Source organism: Sminthopsis crassicaudata, chromosome 2 (genome assembly GCF_048593235.1).
Source record: "Sminthopsis crassicaudata isolate SCR6 chromosome 2, ASM4859323v1, whole genome shotgun sequence".
NCBI classification, from domain to species: domain Eukaryota; kingdom Metazoa; phylum Chordata; class Mammalia; order Dasyuromorphia; family Dasyuridae; genus Sminthopsis; species Sminthopsis crassicaudata.
The window spans coordinates 730,240-747,021 of record NC_133618.1 but is presented as its reverse complement, the minus strand read 5'-3'; the positions used below and the strand labels follow the sequence as shown (position 1 = coordinate 747,021).

General features: G+C 41.6%; 1 long non-coding RNA gene across 1 annotated transcript; it reads left to right on the top strand.

Moving 5' to 3' along the window:
- The first annotated feature begins 305 nt into the window (after positions 1-305).
- LOC141553880 (uncharacterized) lies at positions 306-16,348 on the top strand. Its single transcript, XR_012485706.1, has 5 exons — positions 306-2,039; positions 10,605-10,713; positions 11,840-11,871; positions 12,939-12,983; positions 13,599-16,348. It is a non-coding gene; the product is annotated as an uncharacterized LOC141553880 (long non-coding RNA).
- The last annotated feature ends 434 nt before the right edge of the window (positions 16,349-16,782 follow it).

The window sequence follows — 16,782 nt, the reverse complement described above, 5'->3', positions numbered from 1 at the left end:
ACATTGTGGGGAGTTGCTTGCGTTCATGTTGTCTGCCTTTTTGTATTTGTGTTATCAGCGATTGCACGATCTTCAGTAAACACTAAATGAAAGTTTGTGGATCCATTCTTGTGAGGGGTGGAGTCAAGGTCTGATTGACACAGAAGTCTACCTGGGTCATGGGGATAACTTTAGAAGAGTAGACAGCCAAGCAAACTCTCCATCAGCATGAGTGAAGGCTCTCCTCAAATCCTTCTAGGATGAATGCCAGAAGTTCTGCTATTTGCTTATAACCTGTAAAATAAAGGCCCTGTCTATAAAACAAAGTACTTGGGCAAGTGAGCCCTTCATTCAACCCAGACATTCTGGATCCATTCACAGTTGGGGACAAAGGTCTAGGTTCTGATTTCATCATGACACAGAGGAATTTGGTCTGGGGTAGGAGCTGCTTGGCATAGCACAGTCGGGTTAGGGGGGAATTCCCTGAGGAGGATGGCTAAAGTTCAGAAGGAAAGGAATATACTGGGTTTTGGTGGGGTGATTACTGAGGAAAAGAACAGGCTCAGAAAAGGACTGAGGCTGCTATTTGGGGGGACTGGGTGAAGTTGTTGGATGGAGTTGAGGAGGGTTAAACTCTTTATCAGGACCAATTTCAGAGTTTCCCTTGAAAACCACACAAAACCAAGACTCTGAACAAAGTCTGATAGAATGAAATCACTCTCTAGCTCAAGATGTATTAGGAGGACTTCTAGAAAGGAATGAAAGGGGCGTTCAGCCTAGCTCAGATGTCTGGGAAAGCCACTGAGAGGATTTCAATCACAGCAGATCAGCAACGGAGACCCTCAGTCCTGACTCAGTAGCAAAGCAGACCAGGGGGGCAGCCTCAGCCACCAGTCCCCAGACTCAGCCCAGAAGGCAATTTGCCATCCCAGGAAACCAAGCTATTGCTGAGAGTGCAGGCAGGACTTTAACACCTACACTGATACAAGGAGCCCCGTGCTGAAAGCAAGGCTCAGAGCTGCAAAAGAACGAGGCAGCATCCCTTGTGCCTCAGGAGCAGACTTTGATCTTAAAGTCAGAATACTTGATTAACAGTCAGAATCCTTGTTACGTTTGTCAATTAAATTTGCTATCTTATATGGACATCAGTACATACAGAAAAAGCCTTTGACAAAATACAACACCCATTTCTATTAAAACACTAGAAAGTATAGGAATAAACAGAGTTTTCCTTAGGATAATAAGCAGTATCTATCCAAAACTATCAAGAAGCATTATATGTAATGGGGATAAAATAAAAGCCTTCTCATTACAATCAGGGATGAAGCAAGGATATTCATGATCACCTCTATTATTTAGTATTGTACTAGAAATAATAGCTAGAGCAATAAGATTGATTGCTGTCTTGGGGAAGAAGGGAGAAAAAATGGAAATCAAAATCTTATCAGCATAAATGTTAAAACTAGAAATTAATAAAAGAAAAATAATCTAGTATGTGGTAAATGCAATGATCCAAGCTTTTGGAACAAAAACTCATTATTTGACAAAAACTACTAGGAAAACTAGGAAATAGTGAGGCAGAAACTAGGTATAGACCAACATCTCACACTGTATACGAAAATAAGGTCAAAATGGGTACATGATTTACACTTAATGGGTGATACCATAAGTACATTAAGAGAGCATGGAACGTATCAATCAGTTTTAGGGATAAGGAAGAATTTAGGACTAAAGGAGATATAAAGGACATTACAAAATGTAAAATAGATAATTTTGATTCATGGATCCCAATTGGTGAAAGTCATATGATTAGGGCAAAAACCATTCTAAAGGGAGGGGTGAAAGCTATATATAGCAAGAACACTGTGTGTGGGAACTTACTCAAACTGTCCCTATTGGGTTGAAAGCCATAACAAAAATATGGTAACTGGGGCAAGCTACAACAAGCCATACCAGAACGTAATCCTCACATAGCCTTGGGTATCTAGGCACTCACCCAACAATGTTGATACGACACCTGAGCCCTGGGATCCAAGTTCCAAGTTAAAACTGCTTGTTAGGTATGACATAATGCTTTTTACAGCTCCTCCTCACTTTTTTTGATTTTTATAATTACCATGGGACTTTTGGGGGGCCTTGGCAAGGATTTACTGAATAGTTTGGCTGCCACCCCAGTCTCCATGATGGGATTGGAGATCCAATTAATTGTCTGGCAATCTCCCCTAGATAGTTCCTGTGTAACTTATATGATTATTAAGTCACTTATATAATCATAATAGAGCTCCTCTTTCTTAGGTATGGGAGAGGTTTGGAGTTTAGGGTTAGGATTAGGGTTAGGGTTGGTGGGGAATTCTGGACCCTATAGATTACATTAAAATTTTTTCTCACAAACAAAGCCAATGCAACCAAAATTATAAGAAAAGGGGAACACTGGAAAAATTTTTGTTAATATATATTTATAAGGATATGATTTATAGTCTATGGACTACTTTAGCAGTGTCTCAGGAATTTTTGTATGTTTTTCCATCATTACCATTATCTTTCACATACTTATTGTTTCAACTATTTGTTTTTTGATATGCTTATTACTTAAAATTTCCTTGTTGATCTGCATTTGGGTCTGTATTTTTGATTTGTGGTCCCTGAATCAATGGCTATTTTTTTGTGTTATGATCTATAAAAGATATATTTACTATTTCTGCCTTTTTAGCATCTATTTGCAATGTTTCTGTACCCTAATACATTGTAAATTTGTCAAAAGTTCTTTGTGATTCTGAGAATACACATATACGTTTATAGCCCACTTAGAAAACACTACAGTTCTTTTAGATTGTCTTTCCAGCACTTTATTGAATTCTATAATTTCCCTACTTTCCTCTATTTCTGTCCATTTCTTATGATTCACCTCTGGTGTAAGGGCTTGTGGCATTCTTTCAGGGCTGCTCATCCACCTTTAGTGTCTACTTGTCACCCAGTGATCACCTGTGGCTCTAACAAGCTGCCACCCCCTAGTAAAATCACAGTGGATAGGCTAAGCCAGGTTGAATCTAACTGATATGGTAGGCTTTAAACCAGTCAGCAACTTAGGAGTATGTCTATCTCAAATGAACACATTCCCTGGTGGAATGGGCAGATGAGACCAATTCCTTCCAATGATCATGAAAGTGGAATGCTTAGGGCTTGGTCAGACATTGAAAATACCAAGATCTTCCTGCATTTCTGGCCATTGAGAGTCGTCCTGACTTTCCTATTAATAACACCTACCTCTTAGGGTTGGTGCAAGGACTCAGTGAAATAATATTTGTAAGAGAGAATGAGACAAAGAAAGTCTTTTTTTTTTTTTTTTTTTAGAAAAATGTGCAGTAAACGAAAATTTAAAAACTAATGAGTTAAAAAAAAAAAATCTGAGGCAAACAGAGGATAGATGACTTACCCAGGTCACAGAGCTAGTAAGGCCAGATCAAATCTTCCTGAGTTATACTACCTAACTTCCAAGTAAACTATCACTTGCAAAGACAATTATTTTGTTAACTCTTTGTCTGTATGTATTCTATCAGTGTCTTTTTCTTGTTTTATTGATATTGTCAATATTTCTACAATTATATCAAATGTCAGTGGTGACAATAAACATCCTTGTTTTACTTCTGATCTTATTGGAAGGAGCTCTAGCATTTTTCCATTTCTGATCATTCTAGCTCATGCTATTTACCATATTTAAAAAGTCAACTTATTCAAGACTATATTTGTAATATAGAAAGAGCTCATAAGTTTCCTTATTTCTCTTCCCCCTTTTTTTTTTTACCAACAACTTATTTAATTTTGAAATTAATTTTTGAATATTTGATAGAATTTATTTGTAAGCCTATCTGGGCCTGGGATTTTTCCTTTGGGAACTGCTTCATTGCTTTTTAAAATGCCTTTTTCTGAAATTATATTATTTAAGTTCTTCCTTTTTTTTTAAATAGTATTTTCCCCCTAGTTTCATGTCAAGAAGATTTTTAGCTTCATTTTTACAAAATTTTGAGGTTTTGATTTTTCTTCCTCTCTTTCTTCCTCCATTCCCTTCTTCTAAAGGTAGTACACAGCTTGATATAGCTTATAAATGTACTATCCTATCAAACATATGTCCATATAAGTCACAGTTGTGAAAGAAGAAACAGATCAAAAGGAAAAAATAAACTACAAGAAACAATAAAGAAAGCGAAAAAAATATGTTTTGATCTGCATTTTGAGTCCATCAGTTCTTTATCTATTATGGATAACATTTTCCTTTGTATTTGTCTTGGATCACTGTGTTGCGGAGAAGAGCTGAGTCAATTATAGTTGATTATTACAAAATGTTGCTGATATTGTGTACAATGTTTTCCTGGTTATGTTCATTTCACTTTGCATCAGTTAATTTGAATCTTTCCAGGATTTTCTAAAATCTTCCTGTTCATCATTTCTTATTGCACAGCAGCATTCCATTATTTCCACATACTGTAAATTTGCTCAGCCATTTTCCAATTGATGAGCATTCCTTCATAAAATCTTCATTTCTTATTAAATTAACCTGGATCTTTTGTATATTAAAAAAAATCAATGACTATATTTATGTTGTCAAATGTGTGACTAAAAACTGGGCAAAATTGTAAAGGGCTAGAACTGAGCAAATGCACTGGGATAATGGAGCATGTGAGACTAATTGCCAATTGGACAGTTCTCTGTTAACAAGATTGAAGTGTGACCCTCCCCAGCTGTTCTGTGTTGACTTGATTGGTGGGACAGAGAGGGAGAAGTGACGTATGTGTGGAGTAGGAGGAGGAAACTGAGGCACTCTCTCATGGCAGTTGAGAAAGGAAGGTGGTGTGGAGATTGCTAGATCTAATCCCCTGACGTGGAGCTCAAGAGAACAAGAATAAAGACTTTTGATTAGCCTGACTCTGGCTGATTTCTGGGAAGACAGAGTTCCAGCACAAAATAATTTCATTTCCTTTAGTTCCCCTTCATGTGTTGTGACTTTTGTCTATTTTGATATGGGCAATTTGTTTCTCTTTTATCAGATTAACTTGTGATTTGTCTTTTTTTTTTTTTTTTTCCTTTAAAAGCTCTTAGTTTCAATGATATTTTTTGTTTTGTGCTGGAACTCTATCTTCCCAGAAATCAGCAGGAGTCAGGATCACTAAATGTCTTTATTCTAGATCTTTACCGTCGCCTCCAACGCCAGGTCACGAGTGCAAGTGAGCGTGAGTTCCACCACCCAAGTTTTTCTTACTCCTCCCACAAAAGTCACTTCCCCCTCTTTGTCCCACCAATCAAGTCAGCACAGAACAGCTGGGGAGGGTCAACCTTCAAACAAGTTAATAGGGAACCGTCCAATTGGCAATTAGTCTCATGCACTCCATTATCCAAGTGCATTGCTCAGTTCTAGCCCTTTACAGTTTTGTTTAAAAGTTTAGTTTTTCTTTAAATTTCAGAATATCTCTTTTTTGTATTTGGTTGAAGTTTCTTGATTTGTTGCTTGATGGAATATTTATGGGTAAGAATTGATATAAATTGTGTCCCCTTTAACCTTTGGAGGGGCCCTGAAACTATGTCCCTTTTAATCTGTGAGAGAAGGGTGATTCAGGGTCTCAAGCTGTCCCCTGGAAGGGACACATCCTTCTTCCATTAAAGTAATCTTATTCAATTGGAGACCTTGGCCAGGGACATAATCACCACCCTCTATTGAATTGAAGATTAGTCCCTAATTGGGCTCCCAGTGGCTCATTCAATTGGAGATCTCATAGTCAACAGTCCTCTATTTAGTGGCTCAGACTGCTCCCCAGCTCCCAACCAAGGTGTACCCGACACACTTCGCACATGTCCTCACAGGATCATGGTCCCTGATGAAGATATGTTCTCCTCAGCGTAACTCACCTTTGCTATATTCCTTGCCCACTAAGAAATCTGCTTCTCAGGGCAAATAAACCCCATTCTCTGCCACAAACTTGTACGTGTATCCATTGGGGTTTGCAAATTCTTTCACAAAACCTACGCACCCAGACAAGGGGATCCCATTGCTGTTAGGGAATCCCTTTCCCTCTTTTCTCACACCTCATCATTTGCACCTTATCAGAATCACATAACAGGTGGGCTCAATCATCACAGATGGAAGAAATGTTTCCCTTTAATAATATAAATTAATTTTCTACTTCTGAAGAAGAAGGTTGCGTGGGGAAAAAAGTGGTTGAGAAGGGTTAGGTTTGATGTGAACAATAGTAAGAAATAGAAGGGACAGGAAACTTATGAAGTGAGTCAGAGAGCGAATTTTTTTTGGAGGAAATAATAGGAGACATGAGAGAACATGAAGATACACTGAAGGATGCTGACTGGAATGAAAGGAGAAAGAATAGTCAGTTGAAGAAGGAAAAGACTTGAAAAAAAAGACTCAAAGGGAAGGAAAATGTAATTAGAAGTCAGTAAGGAACAGACTAGAGAGACTGAGAACTGAGTGAGAGAAGCTAAAGAGAGCTGGTGTGGCTGTCCAATTGCTAAGACTATCGGAAGGGATGTCGTTATAAATGGGGTAAGGATGTAAAAAGGTAAGAGTGGACAGCAGGGGAAATTTGTTAGATGGCTTGGGGGGAGGGGATAGGAGGCGCCATAGTGACAGAGCCCGGTCTCTATGTCAGGAAAACTCACCTTCCTGAGTTCAAATCTGGCGCCAGACACTTACTCGCCATGTGATCTTGATCACTTTAAGTTTCCTCATCTAGAAAATGAACTAGGGGAGGAAATGGCCACTTCCTCCGGTGTCTTTGCCAAGTCCAAAGAGCCAGGCAGGACTGAAAACAACAGCATAATAGCAGCTACCTCCCAGACTTGCTGTAAGCATAAATGAGGTAATATGTGTAAAACTCTTGTGATATATAAATACAAGCTAGCATACGGTAGAGTATAGAATATTTGTATTTCTGCCAGAGACAAGAGACTGCAGGTTGTGGCGAATTACGAGGTGGTTCCCTCTTATAGGGGGATAGTGAAGTGCTTCAAGGACCATCTCTCCACACTCCAGGTGTGGGAAGATGAGGGAAGTCCTTCATTAAGAAAATCAAATAACCCCAAAATCCCAAGAAGCAGAAAGGACTACTGCTGTTTGCAAAGTGTATGACTCTCACACACAGGCCCAAGAAGGGAGAACCCCTGAATATTTGGAGCTGCATGGGCCAAGGAGGAATTAACTACCTTTCTGATGAGGTCATGGGTAGCTGGGTAGGTTTTGGCAGAGAAAGCCGGAATTATTGTATGTAATCTGGAAACCTTGATGAGGTGTGAGAAGGTAGTAATTTCTGAGAAACCCTTAGGGTGCCTGCCCTTGGGAGTGTTACAAACAATGCTGGCTGTCAGAGAACAACCTGTTGGTCAATAAGCCATAGAATTCAATGCTGGGAGCTGTTCCCTCTTTATTCAATGCTCTTCAAGGAGCCATAGAATTCAGTAATGGGTGCAACTCCTCCCCTACCACTCCTCAATTGCTGGAATTCTTTTAGCTCAGGACTGAACCAACCCCACCTAGATAACAGAATGAAGCTGTCTGAGTCGTTTCCCTCAGACTCGTCCCTCCCTGAGGCAGAGTTGGAGGTGATTTTCTCCTTCAGGGAGTTTTAGAGTTTTGGGGTCCCTTCTTCATAGTCCACTATGGCAATCTACCTCCTGATATCTTTCCCCTCCCCTGTGTCTCTCTTCTCATCCCCAAACATGTCTCATGGGGTCTTTCTACTTTGGCTTACTTTTTTAGGGTGCTTTAGAAGCTCCTCTACAGATTTAGCCTGCCAACTAAGGGCTTGTTCTGTAATGCCAGAGAAACCGAGGCAGGATAGAGATTAGAGAGTTTTTAATATTTTATCTGAAAGGGAGAGATTTATTGGGACCAAATGGATCCATGGTTTGGTCCCAAGGCTGAATGAGACTATCGTCTCCAAGAATCCAGCAGCGAATGTTGGTTCTTTTATAGGGTAAAAACTTATGTTTTACTCTGTATTCAGAAACAATCAGTTCTTTCTCTGGACATGGATAGCATTTTTCATTAGAAGTCCTTCAGAGTAGTCTTGGATCATTGTGATGGGGACTGAGGTCCCTTTAAGATTCCTTTCTGATTTCCAACCCCTCCATGGCTGAAGAAGCTAGGATTCACAAATCCTGGTCAAAAGCACCCTTTTTGAATTCCAATGATAGCCTGGCTTTCCCAGCCCCCACGGGATCTGAGCTAGCTCTGGCTTTCCCAGCCCCACACTATCTGCTCAGGTTTCCCCAACTCCCACAAACGGCTTCTTCCTTATCTAAAAACCCATTGAATTCTATTCAGTGCTAACCCTGGCCTAAACCAGCCAGGAGCCGGGACTCCACCCACATTCAAGATTATAAAAAGGGAACTCAGGAGCCCAGTTTCTTTGCAGGAGCCCCCCCAAACATGGTATCCTTCCGGCCATGTAAGGGTTCCTGTCCACCCGGTGACCACCTCTGGCCCTGGCGTCTTTCTACCTTTACCCTTACTTCCAAACCCCAAATAAACCTTTTTTATCGATCTAGGTTTTCAGGCCTATAAATTCCTTTACAGGGGACTCTGTGCCGTCACTAGACCATCCTTGTGCCAAAACAAAAGGGGTTCCCCCTTTCCTAACTCTTATCAATTGTATTGCCGAGAAGAGCAAAGTCATTCAAAGCCGATCGGTCATCCCACACTTTGCTATTGCTCTGCCTATAGTACATTTCACTTTGCTTGAACTCATGGACAACCTTTTAGGTTTTTCTAATATATCCCATTCGGCATTTTAGACATTTAAAATATCATTTAATCACTTAAAAAAAAAAAAAATCAAAAACTGGATGATTTACTTTTGTCTGACGCAGTTTTTATTTGTGAGCTCAAAAACAGGCTTTAAAAAGCGCAGTGTATTTCTTTCTTTCTTTCTTTTTTTAACAAAAATTTTATGCATAGGTAATTTTTAAGCATTGACAATTGCAAAACCTCTTGTTCGAACTTTTCCCCTCCTTCCCTCCACCCCTTCCCCAGATGGCAGGTTGGCCAAAACATGTTAAATATGTTAAAGTTTAAGTTAAATACAATATATGTCTACATGTCCAAAGAGTTGATTTGCTGCACAAAAAGAATCGGACTTTGAAACAATGTACAATTAGCCTGTGAAGGAAATCAGAAATGCAGGTGGACAAAAACAGAGGGACTGGGAGTCTATGTAGAGGTTCATAGTCACCTCCCAGAGTTCTCTCACTGGGTGTAGCTGGTTCACTGCTCTAGTGGACTGATTTGGTTCATCTCATTGTTGAAAAGGGCCACTTCCATCAGAATTGATGGCCCATTCTATTTCAAATGAAGTTAATTTTAAACCCAAATCACTCAGGCTTTCACTGAATGGACAATAAAAACCAGCCCAGCCTCTAAGACTCATTGTTTAGATTTTGATGACTTAAAATGAACATAAATAGCAATTGTTTTCTGTTCTGGCTAGAAATCCTGAGAGTCTTCCCCTGATATTTTTGTGGTGGGTGGTAAATGGCACCTTTTGTCTCCCTTCTTACCTAACTCTTAGTCATTGACTGGGTGTTGCCTCGAATAAGCTGAGACCTGGGAAAGACTTTAATTTAGAAAGGCCATAGTACCCACAGCATCCCAGGTTTTGCTACTGGACTTCAACGACTTTGGAGGAGAGAGGGAGGCGGGTGACCTGGAAGTCAACACTTCCTCCTCCTCTTTGGTCAGGGAAGAACAGCAGCGATGGTCCCCCAGCAAGGTGGGAGGATATCCAGGGAGAGTCCTATCGGGAACTCCCAGCTCTGGGGCACTGAAGCAGCTATTCATAACAACAGAGCTCTATTGTCCTCCCAGGAACCCGTCCAAGACATAATAGACTCCTCCGGAGACTTGTCCAAACAGATGACTTCTACCCATGTCGGTGGCTTCCATGGTGCTGACAGAAGGGGCCAACAAAGGATCGTTAACATGATGACCCCGGGGGCTCTCTCCACCCCCTACAAAGCCGGGGGCGGGGGGGAGGGGGAGCAAGCACCTGCATAGGAAGATGGCATGAGAGCGGGATTTGGGGTTTTGGACTTTATTTGAAATGTAGGAAGACAAGCTTCACATTTAGGATGGAATGTGACTGACAGGCTCCTAAGACTGCAGGGGCTTGGTCTTACAGACTTAATGTGGGTAACAATAGCACTTATCCCCAGGGTTGTGAGGACAAAGGCTGTGATGTTTGTACTTACCCAGCGTCTGGCACATAGTGGGCACTTAATAGTTACTTGTTACCTTTTCTTCCTCCTTAGAAAATAGCTCTTGATACATATTCCTTATTTAAAAGGGGAAAAAAAAGGCAAAATTGATTGGGTGAAAGACTAGATCCTTGGGAGCTAGATGGATCATGGGGAGCTGGCCTTTGTTGAATTAATTTAAGTGGGCCTTCCTTGCAGGGAGCCCTAGATGAATTCCCGCAGTAACCGTACGCAATCTGGAGGCCAAGTTATAGATGTTATTACTCTCCAAGGCAAGAAGGAAGGCCATTGATAGGACTGTCTTGCCATTGTCCTAAGTGGGCACTTAGGGCCTACATTCAATTTTTTTGTTGGATTCATTGTATTGACAGGCCAAGCTCTGGATGTCAATCCTGAGGCTATTGCTGTGCATTAGATCCTCCTCTCCCACTTCTTAAGAGTGGACTCTAAGAACTTTGCCATCTTTCCCCCTTGTGAATGGTGAGTTTATTAGGAATTTTGCTCACTTGCTGAATGTCACAACAAAACTTTTTGCCCCTTGACTTGCAGATGGACTTGGTAAGTTATAGAATGATACCCCAAGTATACTGGGGTTTCAGGCAGGTGTTATGGATCATCCCAAAAGAATTTGTAGACATAGATCTCCAAATCAAGGGGCAAAGACTTTATGACATTGCTAAGGGAAGGCTACATTCCAAGAGCAAGGAAAGGGTTCTAGTGATTATCAAGGGGAAACACAAGTTCTCCTTAATGAACCAGGAGGAAAATGCCATGATAGCCTGGCAAGTAGGGCATTATGGGGCTAAAATGGAGTTTGGGGTCCTAAATAGCCAGCAGACTAACCCTTAAAAGGAGTGTGCTATAACAAAGAGAATGATGCCGTGAAGGGGGAGAATGCCATTGACTGGTGGGCTAAATTCCTAAAAAAGTTTAGCAAGTATAGGAGAGATAGAACCTTTGGCTTTCTAATTGGCTATAACTAAAGGGGCTTCATAGCTTTATATGGGGTGGGACTGGAATCAATTCTCCTCAAACAAAAGGCCCACTTAAGGCTGAAGTAATCCTATCAGTACTCCTACCTGCTTGTCTCAAGGAGTAGAATAACCCCATCAGTGCTTTCTCTGCTAACCTCCCCTTAGCTACCCAGGACCTCATTAACCTGAGCCCTTAAATCCCTTCCAGAAAACTCCCTGCATTCTAGACTTCTGGAACCTCCTTAAAAGACTAGGGCGTCTTTGAACACTAAAAAAGGTATATTCTTGTGATGATGATGATGATGATGATGATGTTGATGATGATGACATTACAGAAGGAAGAAAGAAGAAATAGAAAAAGAACTGAGTGAATAGATCACCGCAGAGGCAAACAGTGTACCCCATAACAAGCAGTATTATTTGTTCACCTCCCTTTCCAGAAAAGCCAACAGAGGCATTTCAAGGTCATAAAACATCTCAGATGCTCAAAGTATCCCCGTCTTTAGCCAGGTGCTTTAGTCTTCCGAGAGCTATGAGAATCTAGATTTTATCACTGAAGACATGCTTCCTATGACTTGCAAGTCTGATTTTAAGCTTTCTCTTTTATTCAACTTTTATTCTCTTTTATTCAGCCCATTGGGACGCCAATCATATTGCCACACAGGTGAGACACTCCAGAAGACGTCATCCCAGCATCCCCTAGCTTGTGACATTCAGGGATCAGGATTTCTGGAAACTAGAGCTTCTTCTGGCAGAGCGGAGCTTCAAGGCCTTGAATCTAGCTGAGAGCTGAAGTTTGGGGTTTGGCCTCCATACTGGGACCCAGTGGGTAGATGAGTTCTGTGGTATGACATGGAAAGGGGTACAGCTTCTAGGGGAAAGACGGCAGTAATCCTGAGGTCCCTGACCTTAGACTGCTATTGTTCTAACAATCTGTCAATGATCCTAAAGTCTCCTGGCTTTAGGACTATCATAGTATGGTCCTAGGAACTTTCAGGACTGCCAGATAAGCCTGTTGGTCAGTGATGAAAGGGTTTCTGAGAGAAATGGTGAGGTGCTTATTAGGCCACTCCAGCTCTGCCTCTGGGCCACACAATTACAATAAACGTTGTCCCTTGACTTGGAGACCCTATAAATACACCTCTGACACTGATCTGTGACCCCGACCTCTTGGGGGCTCAACAATATGAGAGACCTCCCAGAACAGTGTTATTGATGAGGTCCTGGGTATCAAGGGAGGCACTGGCAGCCTGAATCTTAGTCTGGAAGCCTAGCCACTCCTGGAGGCGAGCAGGAAGGGGCACTGATGGGATGATAAGTGGACTCTTTTGATTTTGCTTTGTGTTCAAGTGGACTTTTGTTAGAGCCCCCCTTGAGACAGAGGTATCTGGAGACCCCACCTTTAGTATATCAAATCAGAAAGCCAGGTCAACGCCCTGGGATTATATATCCCTCGGAGCAATCTCTCATAGTGTAGAGCTTTGTTAATTCCTTTTTAGGACTAACCTGCCACTGGACATTCTCACCTTGTGGAGCCTTTCTCCAAGGAGTTTGTTACAGCAAACTCTTTTTGGGTTGCTAAATCCCTTTTAAGGTTAGCTCACCAGTCAATCCCCTTCCCCAGCTAACCCTTTTTGAAGTTAGTCTGCTAATTTCTCTCTGAATTTAGCCCACCAGTCAATGGCATAATTCTATCTCACGCCATTTTCCCTTTATTGTGTCTTCCTCCAGGTTAACGAAGTTCCAGTAGGGACCTGACTTTTCCCTTGTTAATTGGTAAAATCCCTTTCCTTGAGAATTTCTCTTTAGAATTTAATTATTCAGGGGCAGCTAGGGGGCGCAGTGCATAGAGCACCAGCCCTGAATTCAGGAGGACCCGAGTTCAAATCTGATCTCAGACACTTAACACTTCCTGGCTGTGTGACCCTGGGCAAGTCACTTCACCCCAGCCTCAGGGAAAAAAAAAAAAAAGAATTTAATTATTCTTAGCAGTGGAATAAAACCTTTGCCTCTTTAGTGGTGATTCATGCTTAATAATTCTTTTGGAACAACTCCTGACACTGGCCTGTAACCCCAATATGTATTTTGAGGTCTTCCCCTGTTCCCCATTATTCTGGTGACCTGGTACAGGAAGAGCTTGACTCAGCAGCATCCATGCATTAATAAATTATCTTTTGAGTATGGTTTCATTCTACCAGCCTTAGATCAACTTTAAGTCCCATGAATAATGGCTGAGCCCCTACTTCAGCTCACATTCACTGAGGAGGTGCTGCTAGAAGGCTCTCATTCTTGAAATTATTCTTGAATATTTTATGCTTTGTTGATTGTGCTGAGGCCCCAGCTTATCAGAGATCAATAGTCACAAAATCTTGTTTCTTGTTCCCAAATTAGTCCCCAGAACCAGAAGCAGCTGGAACCTTCTGCCTGCCTGGGAGCCTCTTTCTGGACGGAGACACAACAAGGGTCACCTTGAGGAAGATGTAGAAGATATAGCTGAGCCCCAGGCCCAGCTAGCTCCCTCCCCCCCATCTCTTCTGCAACAGCACAGCCATCTCCCCCTTTCCTTCCTATGCTAACCCTGCCCACCCCAAACGACACTCATCAATGTCTCCTCACAAATCCAAGGCTCCCAGAAGAACTCTGTGAGTGAGTCCGATTATGGTGAGATCCTGAGAGGACGGCAACCCAAGGAAGGAATAAAATCCCAAGAATGTACAACAAATACCTCCTTCCTTCTGGGCAAATCAGTTGCCGCATGAGTGGTCAGTTGGGTTCCCATGGGGTGGCTGTTACTACTCTTAGGGTTCTAGGGTTACACTGTGGGTGCCAGCCCCCTAACACCAGCTCATGACCCTCCTCCCCCTTCCCCCAGTTAACCTTTCCTCCCTTAATTAACCAGCATTTTTTTTTGGGGGGGGTAACAAAGATATCTGCCTCAAAAGGACAATTTCTGTCTCCTGCAAACATCAGAGGCCCATGGGAAGGGTAGGACCGAGGTGCCCAGGTTCAAGATAAGAGGGACTTCTCACAGACATCTGGGCTGTCAGGGCCACTAGGTGATGGCCACAATGCACAGTGCTGAAGTCAGGAGAACTTGAAGTAAAATTCTGGGCAACCCCCCTCAAAATGTAGATCAAAACAGCCTTGTGGTTCTCGTGAGGATAAAATTATTTGGCTAGCACCCAATAGGTTCCTTCCTGAAAACAACAAAACTGATTAAGCCAAATCATGGGCTAAGAAATGATGAACATATGAATTGTCCAAAAACATCCAGCTGATGAATGGTAAAGCATGCTGGCAGGAAATTTTCAGAAGTGACTCTGTGAGAGGGAAAATTCTGAGACAGAATCATTTTTCTCAGCTCAGAGCCCCTAACCCTGTTTATCCAGAATTATCAAAAAACAGAAGCAATAGTGCTTTCCCAGTAAGCACTTCAGGCTATCTACACATTAATGTTACTGAACACTCACTTTTACCAATGAAATAATCACAAAACTTAATTATTTGCAATATTTTATTTATGAAAAGGACTAATGTGAGGATCTCTTTGAACTATCATTGACACTGTAGATGACTTTGTCTTCACTTTTTTTAATGTATCAAGCATCATCTCAAGAATCCTCTGCATCCTTTCTCATTTCCAGCTTTTAACTAGTCACCACAGGAAAAGGGTCTTTTCAGCTTCTTTCAAGTCATCATTCTTAAAAGTACCTCCATCGTTTCATTCCTTATAAAATTCTCTTTGTAAAACATTTCTTCATAGGTATTTTTAATTATCTTCTCAATCACTTCTCTCAAACCATTTCTATTAACTTCTCAATTTTTCAAAAATTGTCATCCCGGATTTCATTTTGCTCTTAAAGCTATAGAAACATTAACTGTTGCATCTTTAGGCTGTAACCTTACCACTCTCTGCACCAGATCTGAGTTTTGTGTGTCTTAATATCTAATATTCTGAGAACAGAATCATATTCTCATTCCTTGAGAATGCTAGTCCACTTACTTCCTGCCCTCGTGACCATGCGCAAACTAGCCCCCTCAACCTAATCTACTGGCTGTCCAGAAGAAGATTTCTTAAGGCAAAAACAGAAAGGAATTTTATTATGCTCTCAAGAGGACGGGGGTCTCCCTCCCAACAAGCAGTCAGATGAGGAGAGGCAGGGCAAGTTAACAGACCAGGATTACATAGGGGTCTTATGTATTACATATATATATATAATGTAGGTACATAGGGTGGATCTTTGCTCTGATTAGTCAGGACAAATGACTTCCCATTCTAAGTCATAAATGAGGAAAAACTTCTGACTCAACTGCATCTTTAAAATTACTAAATAACCTTATATGTCGAGGTGGCCCCAACTTAGTCTCACAAAGAAAAGCGCTATGTGGTCCTACGTGATCTCTGGAAAAAGAAACATGGCCCTGGGGCACAGCTGACCCTCTGTCAATTTTTAGAACTTGGTCTCCACCTTGTGAGACAGCTTTCACACTTCACTTCATCCCATCCCCTTCTCTTTCATGAGCTGAAAGCTTCTCACACCAAAGTTTATACAATTTCTCCAACTCCCCGATTGACTTCATTTTCGGTGTCTGACCCATCCTTCCTGGCTCCAGTTCCCACCCTTGTCTTTTGAGCACCACAGATCACATGAATCCCATGACTGTACCTTCTATCTTAATGCTTTTGGACAGAGTTATCTGGACCACATTGGTAATAAATTGCATCATAAAGGGGGAAACATAACTCCTCTGAGAGCTATCAGGAGAGACCACAGAGTCTGTCTCCAACAGGCTCCCCCAAACCAAGACCATCAAAAACTGTTAAAAGGTGAGGTTCTAGTTTGAATCAGAACATGTGCTCATTTTGCGATGTCTTTGGTTATATCTTTTACCAAGGCTGTAAAGGGCTAGAACTGAGCAATGCACTTGGATGATGAAGCACGTGAGACTAATTGCCAATTGGACGGTTCCCTATTAACTTGTTTAAGGTTGACCCTCCCCAGCTGTTCTGTGCTGACTTGATTGGTGAGACAAAGAGAGGGAAGTGACTTGTGTGGGAGGAGCAGGAGAAACTTGGGTGGTGGAACTCACGCTCACTTGCACTCGTGACCTGGCGTTGGAGGCGACGGTAAAGATCTAGAATAAAGACGTTTAGTGATCCTGACTCTTGCTGATTTCTGGAAAGATAGAGTTCCAGCACAAGGCAATAGTATTTTCTCCTGGAAACAGTCTTTTCTCATGGGAATATTAACTATGAAATCACCCAGACAGTTTCCTCCCTTCCTTGCCCTTCATTCTAATCTTTAATGTCTGTAATAATACAGATTGCCAATAGCAGGGCCCCACCAAGTTTCTCTGGGGATAGCCTTCCACAGACATCTCCTTCATATTTATTGGAGTTTTCCTCTTGGGCTCAGGTAGCAGGGCCACCTATCATCCTGACCAGGGATGTCCCCCATGATTGGAGTAAGTAACCTTTCACAAATAAAGATCCCTGCCACAAAAGTCAGCGACAACAGAGATGTTAAAATAAATGAGAAACACATGCACCTAGCAACTGATGGATGATTAGGTC